The 10,872-nt window shown below is 46.9% G+C and overlaps 1 pseudogene; it reads left to right on the top strand.

Moving 5' to 3' along the window:
• The first annotated feature begins 2,836 nt into the window (after positions 1 to 2,836).
• Positions 2,837 to 2,930, top strand: LOC115942704 (U6 spliceosomal RNA; annotated as a pseudogene).
• Positions 2,931 to 10,872: the final 7,942 nt, after the last annotated feature.

The raw sequence follows: 10,872 nt of genomic DNA, 5'->3' as shown, positions 1-10,872 counted from the left end.
TCAGGCTCTGGGTGTGTTTCCATCATGTCTGGGCCTCCCATGGGGCAGGGATCAAGGTTCTTCTCCCCCATGGGACCTCGGGGTTGACAGAACAGCTTGATCCATCAACCTGTTCTCTGACCCTAGCCTGGTTCAGCTCTCCACCCGGTTTCTGCCTTTTAGTTTTGTTGACTGTTTCCTTCGCTGTGCAGAAGCAATTGTTCCAACACTCTGTTGAAAAGACTCTCCTACCTCCATCGAATTTCTTTTGCATCTTTGGCAAAAATCAAATGTCAGCATTTGTGTGAGTCTATTTCTGAGCTCCTCTGCCCCATGATATGTGTGTCTGTTCCTTTGCCAGTACCACACTGTCTGGGGTACTGTAGTTTTGTGGGTGTTTTGTTAAGATTTTATTTATTCATCTGAGACACAGAAATACAGAGAGAAAGAGAGCATGAACAGGGGGAGCGGCAGAGGGAGAGGGAGAAGCAGGCTCCTCGTTGAGCGGGGAGCCCAATGTGGGGCTCGATCCCAGGACCCTGGGATCATGACCTGAGCCGAAGGCAGTCGCTTAACCAACTGAGCCACCCAGGCGCCCCACCCAGGTGCCCATTGTATATTTCTTTGGTTATCAATTCTACATCGGTTTCCAACGCGATTGAATTTTGTTTGTTGACCTTGTACACTGCAACCATGCTAAGCTTATTCATTAGTTCTAGGAGGGGTTTTTTGTTTGTTTTTCTTTTGTAGATTCCTTGAGATTTTCTACGTAGACAATCTTGTTGTCTGTGAATAGAGGCAGTTTAATTTCTTCCTTTCCAATCTGTATGCCTTTTATCTTTTTTTTAATTTAATTTTTTTTAAAATTTATTTATTCATGAGAGTCAGAGAGAGAGAGAGAGAGAGGCAGAGGAAGAGGGAGAAGCAGGCTCCCCGCCTAGCAGGGCACCCGATGCGGGACTCAATCCCAGGACCCCAGGATCATGACCTGAGCCGAGGGCAGACGCTTAACCATCTGAGCCACCCAGGCGCCCCTTATCTTTTTTTTTTTTTTGTAAGCTCTATGCCCAATGTGGGGCCAGAACACTCAGAACCCCATGATCAAGAGTCATTTGCATGCTCCACTGACTTCTAGGCACCCCTTACCTTTTTTTTTTAGAGAGGGAGAGAGAGGGCAGGGAGGGGCAGAGGGAGAGAGAGAACCTCAAGCAGGCTCCATGCCCAGCCATGGGGCTCGATCTCACAACCCTGAGATCATGACCTGAGCCAAAATCAAGAATTGGATGCTTAACCGAAGGAGCCAGCCAGGCACCCCCAAGGTCTTTGTTTTCCCAAGAAGTTCCTGAATGGTCCTTGATTGCTTCAGTTTCTTTTCTATGCTCCAATTCAGCATCATACTAAAGATCAGATGATTTGGAGAAAAATTAATTTGTGCAAAACATAACCAAGGAAGATTTAGTTAAATTATAGGTTTTCTTTCTTTCTTTTTTTTTTTTTTAAAGATTTATTTATTTATTTGGGAGAGAGACAGAGACCATGTTCCGGAGGGGCAGAGGGAGAGGGAAAGGGAATCTCAAGCAGACTCCGAGCTCAGTGCAGAGCCCAACTCGGGGCTCGATCCCATGATCCTGAGATCACGACCCGAGCCAAAACCAAGAGTTGGAAGCCCAACTGACTGCACCACGCAGGTGTCCCTATAGGCTTTATTTCAGCACACTCGGTTGATAATAAAATTCATAATTCAAGTAACATCCAGAGGTCTTTAAGCATTTAATGGTTAGAGACCAAACCTATTTGGGGTAGATCATAGAAATGGCCCTAATTCTCCACTCTTCCCTATATCCATGCCCATGTGCACTGTGACTTCAACAGTTTCTCCCATCAAGAGGTGGAGTCAACTTTTTCACCCTTTGAATCTCAGCTGCCCTTGGACTTGCTTTGGCCTATAGGACAGTAGCAATGTGATGTAAGCAGAGGCTTGAGACAGGCTTACATATGCTGCTTTTGGGAACTCTAAGCCTAGGCTGGACTGCTGGAGCAGGGTTGAGCCAAGCCAACAGAGGCCGCTCTTAGACTTACCCGCCTGCCATCTGCCAGATATGTGAGCAAGGCCATCCTTTACCCTCCAGCCCCAACTGAGAAGGTACCCGAACCACCCAGCTAGCCCACAGAATCATGAGAAATAATTTAAGGTTTATTGTTTTAAGTCACTAAGTTTGGGGACTGTTTGTTATGCAGCAAAAGCCAGCTAATAGGGGCGCCTGGGGGCTCAGATGGTTAAGCATCTGCCTTCAGCTCAGGTCATGATCTCCAGGTCCTGGGATTGAGCCCCGTGTCGGGGCTCAGCAGGGAGTCTGCTTCTCCCTCTCCCACTCCCTCTCCCCTTGCTTGTGCTCTCTCTGTCTTTCTCAAATGAATAAATAAAATCTTTAAAAAGCCAGCTAATAGACAATTCTAGAATGATTTATATAACACCAACATAAAAATGGAAAAAGATATTTTTAAGTAACCCCTTGCTGTCGTTCAAACATCATCAAAAAAATCTTTGCATAGAGCTTCTTTTTGGAAATGAAGGAAAAGTTTATTTCTTTTTTTTAAGATTTTATTTATTTATTTGACAGAGAGAGACACAGTGAGAGAGGGAACACAAGCAGGGGGAGTGGGAGAGGGAGAAGCGGGCTTCCCGCCGAGCAGAGAGCCTGATGATGCGGGGCTCGAACCCAGGACCCTGGGATCACGACCCGAGCCGAAGGCAGACGCCCAACGACTGAGCCACCCAGGCGCCCCTAAATAAAATCTTAAAAAAAAAAATTTAAGGTGTTTGCACTTCAAAAGACACTAAGAAAAGGAAAAGACAGTGCTTGCTTTGGCAGCACATACACTAAAATCGGAGCAATACAGAGAAGATTACCGTGATTGACACACAAATTCGTGAAGTGTTCCGTATTTTTACAGAAAAAAAGTAATACCCATTAAAATGATAAAATTAAGGGCTCAAGCCGGCAGAGCAAGTGACTCTGTTTTTTAAAACAATTTTTTAAAATATTTTATTTATTTGTCAGAGAGAGAGAAAGAGAGAGGACAAGCAGGGGGAGCGGCAGGCAGAGGCAGAGGGAGAAGCAGGCTTCCCGCCGAGCAGGGAGCCCGATGCGGGGCTCGATCCCAGGACCCCAGGATCATGACCTGAGCCGAAGGCAGACGCTTAACCGACTGAGCCACCCAGGCGCCTTCATAGGCTAGTATTCATAGCAGCGTTATTCATAAGAACAAAAATCCAGAAACTATCCATATGTCTATTACTGATGAACGGATAAACAAAATGTGGCACCTCCGATACGCAATGGATTCCTATCAGCAATAAAAAGGAACAGAACACTGACAACATGGATGAACCTCAACAACATTACACTAAGTGAAAGAAGCTAGATACAAAGTTCCATATGTTGTATGAGTCCATTTACATGAAATGTCCGTAAAAGGCAAATCCATAGAGACAGAAAGGTCAGTGGTTGCCTGCGACTGGGGGTCGGGAGTGGGCAGTGACTGCAAGTGGGCTCGCGGGAAATTTTGGAGCTGATGGAAAAGTTCTGAAAGTGGCTTGTGATGATGTTGGCGCGAGGCTATAAATGTACTAAAAATCATCGAACTGTACACTAACAATGGGTGAACTTTGTGATATGGAAGCTATACGCTGATGAAACTATAAAATGTGGCCAGTGCCAGGAAAGACGGGCAGGTTTTATCTTGCCCCTGCAGCCCCGGCACCTCCAACCACAGTGTGTGTGGCCGGAAACCAAGACCAGGGTTCACCCTCGCGCCACAGATGAGAGAGAGGGAGCTGGGGGTTGCTGCAGCTGCAGCTGTTCTCCTGACCAGACGCTGCCAACTTCCCCAAGGCCTGGCCATTAGAAATGTGAGGAGCTTCTCCAGAAGTCTTTGCGACAAAATCTTTCTTTCTCTTGGCTTGAAATCCGACTTTTCCAGGCTTCCACAAATATACCAGGGTTTCTGTACTATCTCCCTGTTTCCCCCCCAATCATTACCGATGACAAGTGGGGTATGGCCACATCACTTTCTTCCTTTTTTTTTTTTTCTTAAAGATTTTATTTATTTATTCATGAGAGACAGAGAGAGAGAGAGAGAAGCAGAGGGAGAAGCAGGCTCCCAAGGAGCAGAGAGCCCGATGCGGGACTCGATCCCAGGACCCTGGGATCATGACCTGAGCCGAAGGCAGACGCTTAACCGTCTGAGCCACCCAGGCGCCCACTTTCTTCCTTTTTTTAAAAGATTCTATTTATTTATTTGAGGGAGAGAGAGAGAGCATGAGTGGGGTGAGGGGCAGAGGGAGAAACAGACCCCCCCCCCCGCCGCCAAGCGGGGAGCCTGATGCGGGGCTCGATCCCAGGACCCTGGGATCATGACCTGAGCCGAAGGCAGTTGCTCAACCAACTGAGTCACCCAGGCTCCCCAGAGCTCATTCTTTTTTTATGGCTGAGTAATTCTCCATTATATATATGTACCACATCTTCATTATCCATTCATCTATGGTTGGACCCTTGGGTTGCTTCTGTATCTTGGCTATTGCAAATAACGCTGCAATAAACATGGGAGTGTGTATATATTTTCGAGCCAGTGTTTTGGTTTTCTCTGGGTAAATACCCAACCGTGGAATTACTGGATCATATGGTTTTTTTATTTTTAACATTTTGAGGAAACTCCATACTGTTTTCCACAGGGGATGCACAAGTTTGCATTCCCACTAACAGTGCACAAGGTTTCCCTTTTCTCTGCATCCTCACCAACACCTGGTGTTTCTTGTCTTTTTTTAAATAATTATTCTTTTTTTAAAGGTTTTTATCTATTTATTTGATAGAGAGACAGCGAGAGCAGGAACACAAGCAGGAGTGGAAGAGGGAGAAGCATGCTTCCAGCCAAGCAGGGAGCCTGATGCAGGACCGGATCCCAGGACTCTGGGATCATGACCAGAGCCGAAGGTAGATGCTTAACGTCTGAGCCACCCAGGCGCCCTCTGTCTTTTTGACAGTAGTCATTCTGAAGGATGTGAAGTGAGATCTCACTGTGGGTTTGATTCGTTACTTCCCTGATGATGAGTGATGTTGAGCATCTTTCCATATGTCTGTTCTTCACACCCATTCCTGCTTCTGTGGATCTCCGGAGCCCCAGAGGATGACATGGATATATTCTGAGATTATGTCCTTCCTCCTTTTTTTATGTGAAAAAAAAAATGTTCTTTCTTTTATAAAATGATGGTGAGAAGTTAGAAGTTGAGGCTTTGTCAGTTTGTTAATGTCTTAAACTTGGCAAAATGGAGAGTTGGCCAACCTCTGCCCCCTCCCACACACTCACATACATGGCTACACCTGGTTTTTTTTGGGGGGGACTCATTAGTCCAAAAAAATGTGGCTAGTATCCACATTATATATCTAAATTTTCTTACACTTTAGAAACTCATGTAATATTTATCATAAAATAATTTATAATAGGGACACCAGGGTGGCTCAGTAGGTTAAGTGTCTGCCTTCGGCTCAGGTCATGATCCCAGGGTCCTGGGATTGAGTCCTGAATTGGTTTCCTTGCTCAGAGGGGAGCCTGCTTCTTCCTCCACCTGCCACTCCCCCTGCTTGTGCTCACTCTCCCTCTCTGACAAATAAATAAACTTTAAAAATAAAGAAAATTATTTATAATGAAGTCACCGATATTCTCCATATTTTCTCTCAAAAATGGCAACTTTTATAGAAGGGTGGATCTGCTAAAGGAAAAACAGGAAAAAACAGGTGTGCCTGGGTGGTTCAGCCGGTTAAGCGTCCGACTCTTGATTTTGGCTCAGGTCATGATCTCGGGGTCGTGGGATCAAGCCCTGCATCAGGCTCCACGCTCAGGGTGGAGCCTGCTTGAGATTCTCCCTCTCCCTCTGCTCCTCCCCCGGCTCATGTTATCTCTCTCTCTAAAATGGATAAATAAAATCTTTTTTTAAAATACGAAAAAACATAATAATGGCCAAAAGTTGGGTCCGGTGCCAGGCACTGCCTCAAGAAAATGGCCAGAGGCAATCTTGGATGAATGAAATGAAGAAGAAGAGCAGGCTGGAGGTGCCCTCCACACCAGGGCAGTGCTGGGCAAGCAGGAATCTCCATCTCTCAGAGCTTAGAGCACTGCTAAGAAAGTGGAGGTCCTGTGTTTGATTTGACGTTTTCTGCTGTGGGACCCAAGGCTATCATCCTTCTCCTGTAGCCCCACAAACACATAACAACAGAGAAAAGAACAAGAATTCTGGGCACGGTGGGACTCGAGGCACAGGCGACCACGAGGAGGTATTATCTAAGTGCCAAGAAGTAAATAATATGTAATGTAACAGTGATGATGGTGATGATGATGATGGCAGAAAAAAAATGTAGAACTTGGACTCCTGGCTAGGGCGAACTCATTTAATCAACTGCATGGGATCTAATCCTAGCTGCTAATGTCCAAATGTTGTTCTCTGGTGGCCCCATTCTTTGCTTTCTACCATTTTTTTTTTTAAGATTTTATTTATTTATTTGAGAGGGAGACAGAGAGAGAGCTCGTGCGCGCGTGCGCGCGCGCGTGCACACACACACACACACACACACACACACACGAGTTGGTGGGGAGCAGCTGAGGCAGAGGGAGAAGCAGGCTCCCCGCTGAGCAGGGAGCCCAACGCGCGGCTCAATCCCACAATCCTGGGATCATGACCTGAGCCCAAGGCAGAAGCTTAACCGACTGAGCCACCCAGGCGCCCCTCTATCTTTTTTTTTTTTTAACTCTGTTTCCAAAATGTTTGTGTCTCTGGTTGGACTGTGATAAAGGGAAATAGCTATCCCGGCCCCCGGGGGTTCAGCCCAGAGCCTGCTCTTTATCTTGCACACGCTGTGTCCTTCCCCTGGGATGAATTTCTGCAGATGAGAGGCCGGGCGTTTCATTATCCTTACACACTGCCTGGCAGACTGCCTTGCGCAACAAGGTCTCTAATAAATGTGCTTTGAAAAACAACCTCTGGAGGACTGCAAGGGAGCAGACGGGGGAGCATTCAGTGGCCGAGGAAGGCCTAAAATCTATGCCATGTCTCCGGGGCAGATTTTAAACACGTGTCAACTGGTTAGTAAAGGACTCAGTTAAAGGGACAAGTCTTCAGCGGGATCCCAGTATGTTTTCCCTTTTGATTCCCATCAGACATTGACTTTGGCTACTCATTTTCCCAGAGAGTGGCAGTAGGAATCTCTCCGTGGCCCAGACTTTGCCAAGAGGGGGCCTTCAGGAGGTTACTCTGCGACAGGGGGTAGTGGATGCGGTCTTCCCGTTGAAGAGCCTGAACCTGATTTCTTCTCTCTTACAGGAGTGTGAAGGGTGGTGTCTCGGGGAGCAGAAGGGAGGAGAAGGGGGACCAGTAGGGAGTAGGGAGAGAGCTGGGGGAGCAGCGGGTCTCCTCCCAGCTGTCACCCAATTAGAAAGCCGGAGATTTATCAGAAGGCGAGAAGACTCACAGGGCCAGGCCAAGGGTTCTCTTTGTTCTACCTCTTTTCCCATGCCAGAACCAAAGGGGAAAAAAACCCAAAACACGTCAAAGGACAAGAATTAATGGTGTCAAATAAATACCATTAGGGACAGAGGCTTCTCAGTCTGTGATAAGAGCTGTGCTGCTCGGCCTGGGGCTGAAGTTCATGGTGCTTTGGGCAGAGGCAAGCCGCTGATGCCTCCTGGGAGTGAAATCCACAACTATCAGACCAGGAAAAGGTGAATTAGGGTCTGAGAGACAAACGCATCACTCTCCACATTTATAGGAAAGCAATACATTATCCAGCTGGCACCCAAACTCTACCTTCCTCCATCTTTTCGTCTGACCGGCCCCAAACGCCATGGAGGGAACACAAAAATATGAGTCACTCATTATTCCTGTCCTCACATCGCTTCCAGCCTTCGCAGGGAGCTCATCCCCGTCCAAAGAGAGAACCAGCCAAGTGAGGACGGGAGCCGGGAGTCAGGACAAAGGGCAATGTGTGACTGAGGAAGCGGAGACAAGGGGACAGGTGGCATGCAAAATGCCTTGGAACTACTGGCAAATAATAGATCACCTGCAATAATTACTCTCTTGTAAATAATAAATCACTCACAGGTAAAAGTGTGTGTATTTAGCCTTTGCATCAGCATCAGACTCTAAAGGTGTCAGGCTTGGGGCGCCGGGGTGGCTCAGTCGGTTCAGCGTCTGACTTTTGATTTCGGCTCAGGTCACAATCTCAGGTCATGATCTCAGGGTCATGAGATTGATCCCAGAGTCAGGAGTTAGGCTCCGGGCTCAGGGCGGAGTCGGCTTCTCTCCCTCTGCCCCTCCCCCCTGCTCCCGCACGCGTGTTCTCTCTCTCAAATAAATAAATCTTTAAAAATAAATAAATAAGGGTGTCAGGCTCAATTCTCCAGTCCATAATTTATATTCATATGACTGTTCTCATATTTGACTTGAGAACATTATTTGGATGAAACAATTTGTTTCATCTCTGATGACATCAGTTGATTTTCCTTTCCCTAGCTGCCCTCCCTCCACCCCATCCTCTCCTCCAGCTCAGGGCACTCTGCATTCCCATCATTTTCTGGAATGTCTCCCTAACCAGCAGTGAACTCACAAGAGCGGGTCTCCTTCCTGTCTGTACTCTGTCTCCCACCCCAAGGAGGTTCAGCACTGGCCTGGCCCTTTGCAAGGAAGGAGACTGGGTGGGGGGGGTGAAAATCTTTGGAGTGCATCATTCACACCTTCGTTTAGTCACTCGTCCAATAGCTATTTTTTTAAAGATTTTATTTATTTATTATTTATTTATTTATTTATTTTTTGAGAGAGAGAGAGAGAGAGCATGAGGCAGGGGGAGGGGGAACAGTGGGAGAGGGAGAAGCAGGCTGTCCCGCTGAGCAGGGCTCAATCCCAGGACCACGAGATCATGACCCAAGGCAAAGGCAGATGCTTAACCAACTGAGCCACCCAGGCACCCCAATAGCTATTTTTTTTAAATTTTAAATAGACTCCACGCCCAGTGTGGGGGTTGAACTCACAACCCTGAGATCTCGAGTCGCAGGCTCGAGCCAGCCAGGCGCCCCTCTAGTAGCTATTCCTTTAATGTCTCCCGTATACCTGATATTGTGAAATAAGGCTGAAAGTCTTGCCCACTTACTGCTTACAGAGGAGGAATACATGAGTTCATGAGAAGGCAACAGAACCTGAACTCAGCGTGCCCGGGAAGGAGTTCCGGGGAGAGTGGGATCTCAGCTAAGATCTGAAGAATGAATAAGAGTTCGCTAGATGAATGGGCTGAGAGGCTGGGTAATGGGACCAGAGTTAAGAGGACAGGGGCCCAGCCTTATTTGTGCTGACTCTGTGACCTTGAGCAAACAAGTCACCTCTATTTTCTGAATCTGTTTTCTCATGAGTAAAATGGGGACAAAATAGCCCCCTTGTGGGTTTGTCGTGAAGGTTAAGGGGGAGAATGTAGATAGAGCATCCTACAGAGTGCCTGGCACGTAGTGGATGTTCAGTAGACATCTGATGGAGTAGAGCCTGCTTCTCCTTCTCCCTCTGCCACTCCCCTGCTTGTGCTCTATCAAATAAATAAATGAAATCTTTAAAAAGTATTTGTTGAGGGGCGCCTGAGTGGCTCAGTCGTTGGGCATCTGCCTTCGGCTCAGGTCGTGATCCCAGGGTCCTGGGATCGAGCCCCACATCGGGCTCCCTGCTCCGTGGGAAGCCTGCTTCTCCTTCTCCCACTCCCCCTGCTTGTGTTCCCTCTCTCGCTGTGTCTCTCTGTGTCAAATAAATAAATATAATCTTTTAAAAAAATATTTGTTGAATTTTGATTAGCTGGATCTAATGCATTCCATACATTTTATAGGTGGTCCTCTCCTGCCTAAGATTGAATCCCAAACTCTTGTGTGGTAACTTCATTGAACTACTTGAGAAAAATAATTGGGTATGGAGGAAGGGGGTGTCACCTACCGCATCACCTCAATCCCTCCACAATATTAGGTTTTTCCCCTTGAGGCCCCTGACCAATCCATGGCTCTGTGAGCCACACGAATACTTGCACACCTGGCTGTGTGTGAGTGCGCATGTAAAGTATATACACACATTTGTTTGCCTGAGTTTCTGGAGATCTCTCAGCCTTGTGGTTCAGCTTGCCCTCTGCAACAGGGGGATGGATTTGTTTGCTATTTCAATGAATACTGGACACAAACCTACTTGCTGCTTAATCAAAATATGCAATAGAAAGTCTCAGCCTGAAATTCAATGTTCATTTGGGCAGGGAAATAATCCTTTTAATAACATTGCATTAGAGAATGTCTTTGAAAGTCTTCAGCAGAAACCACATATCTTTTTAAGACTTATTTATTTATTTGAGGGGCGCCTGGGTGGCTCAGTCATTAAGCGTCTGCCTTCGGCTCAGGTCATGATCCCAGGGTCCTGGGATCCGGCCCCGCATCGGGCTCCCTGCTCTGCGGAGAGCCTGCTTCTCCCTCTCCCACTCCCCCTGCTTCTGTTCCCTCTCTCACTGTGTCTCTCTCTGTCAAATAAATAAAATCTTTTTTAAAAAAGACTTTATTTATTTATTTGAGATAGATAGCTTCCCGCTGAGCAGGGAGCCCCACACAGGGCTCGATCCCAGGACCCTGGGATCATGACCTGAGCCAAAGGCAGACACTTAAGCTTAACCAACTGAGCCACCCAGGCACCCCAAAATCACATATCTTTATACAAGGAGGGACTTGCCCTCACCCAATGCCAACAAGTTGCTGATGGAAATTATGTATTCTAACGTTATGGATTTGGTTTGAAAACAAGCAAACATTATGACTACTCTTTGGCAGTGGAAAGAG

Source organism: Leptonychotes weddellii, chromosome X, assembly GCF_054177405.1.
Source record: "Leptonychotes weddellii isolate Sample4059 chromosome X, ASM5417740v2, whole genome shotgun sequence".
NCBI classification, from domain to species: domain Eukaryota; kingdom Metazoa; phylum Chordata; class Mammalia; order Carnivora; family Phocidae; genus Leptonychotes; species Leptonychotes weddellii.
The sequence above is the reverse complement of the archived record's forward strand: the minus strand, read 5'-3'. Positions and strand labels throughout refer to the sequence as shown.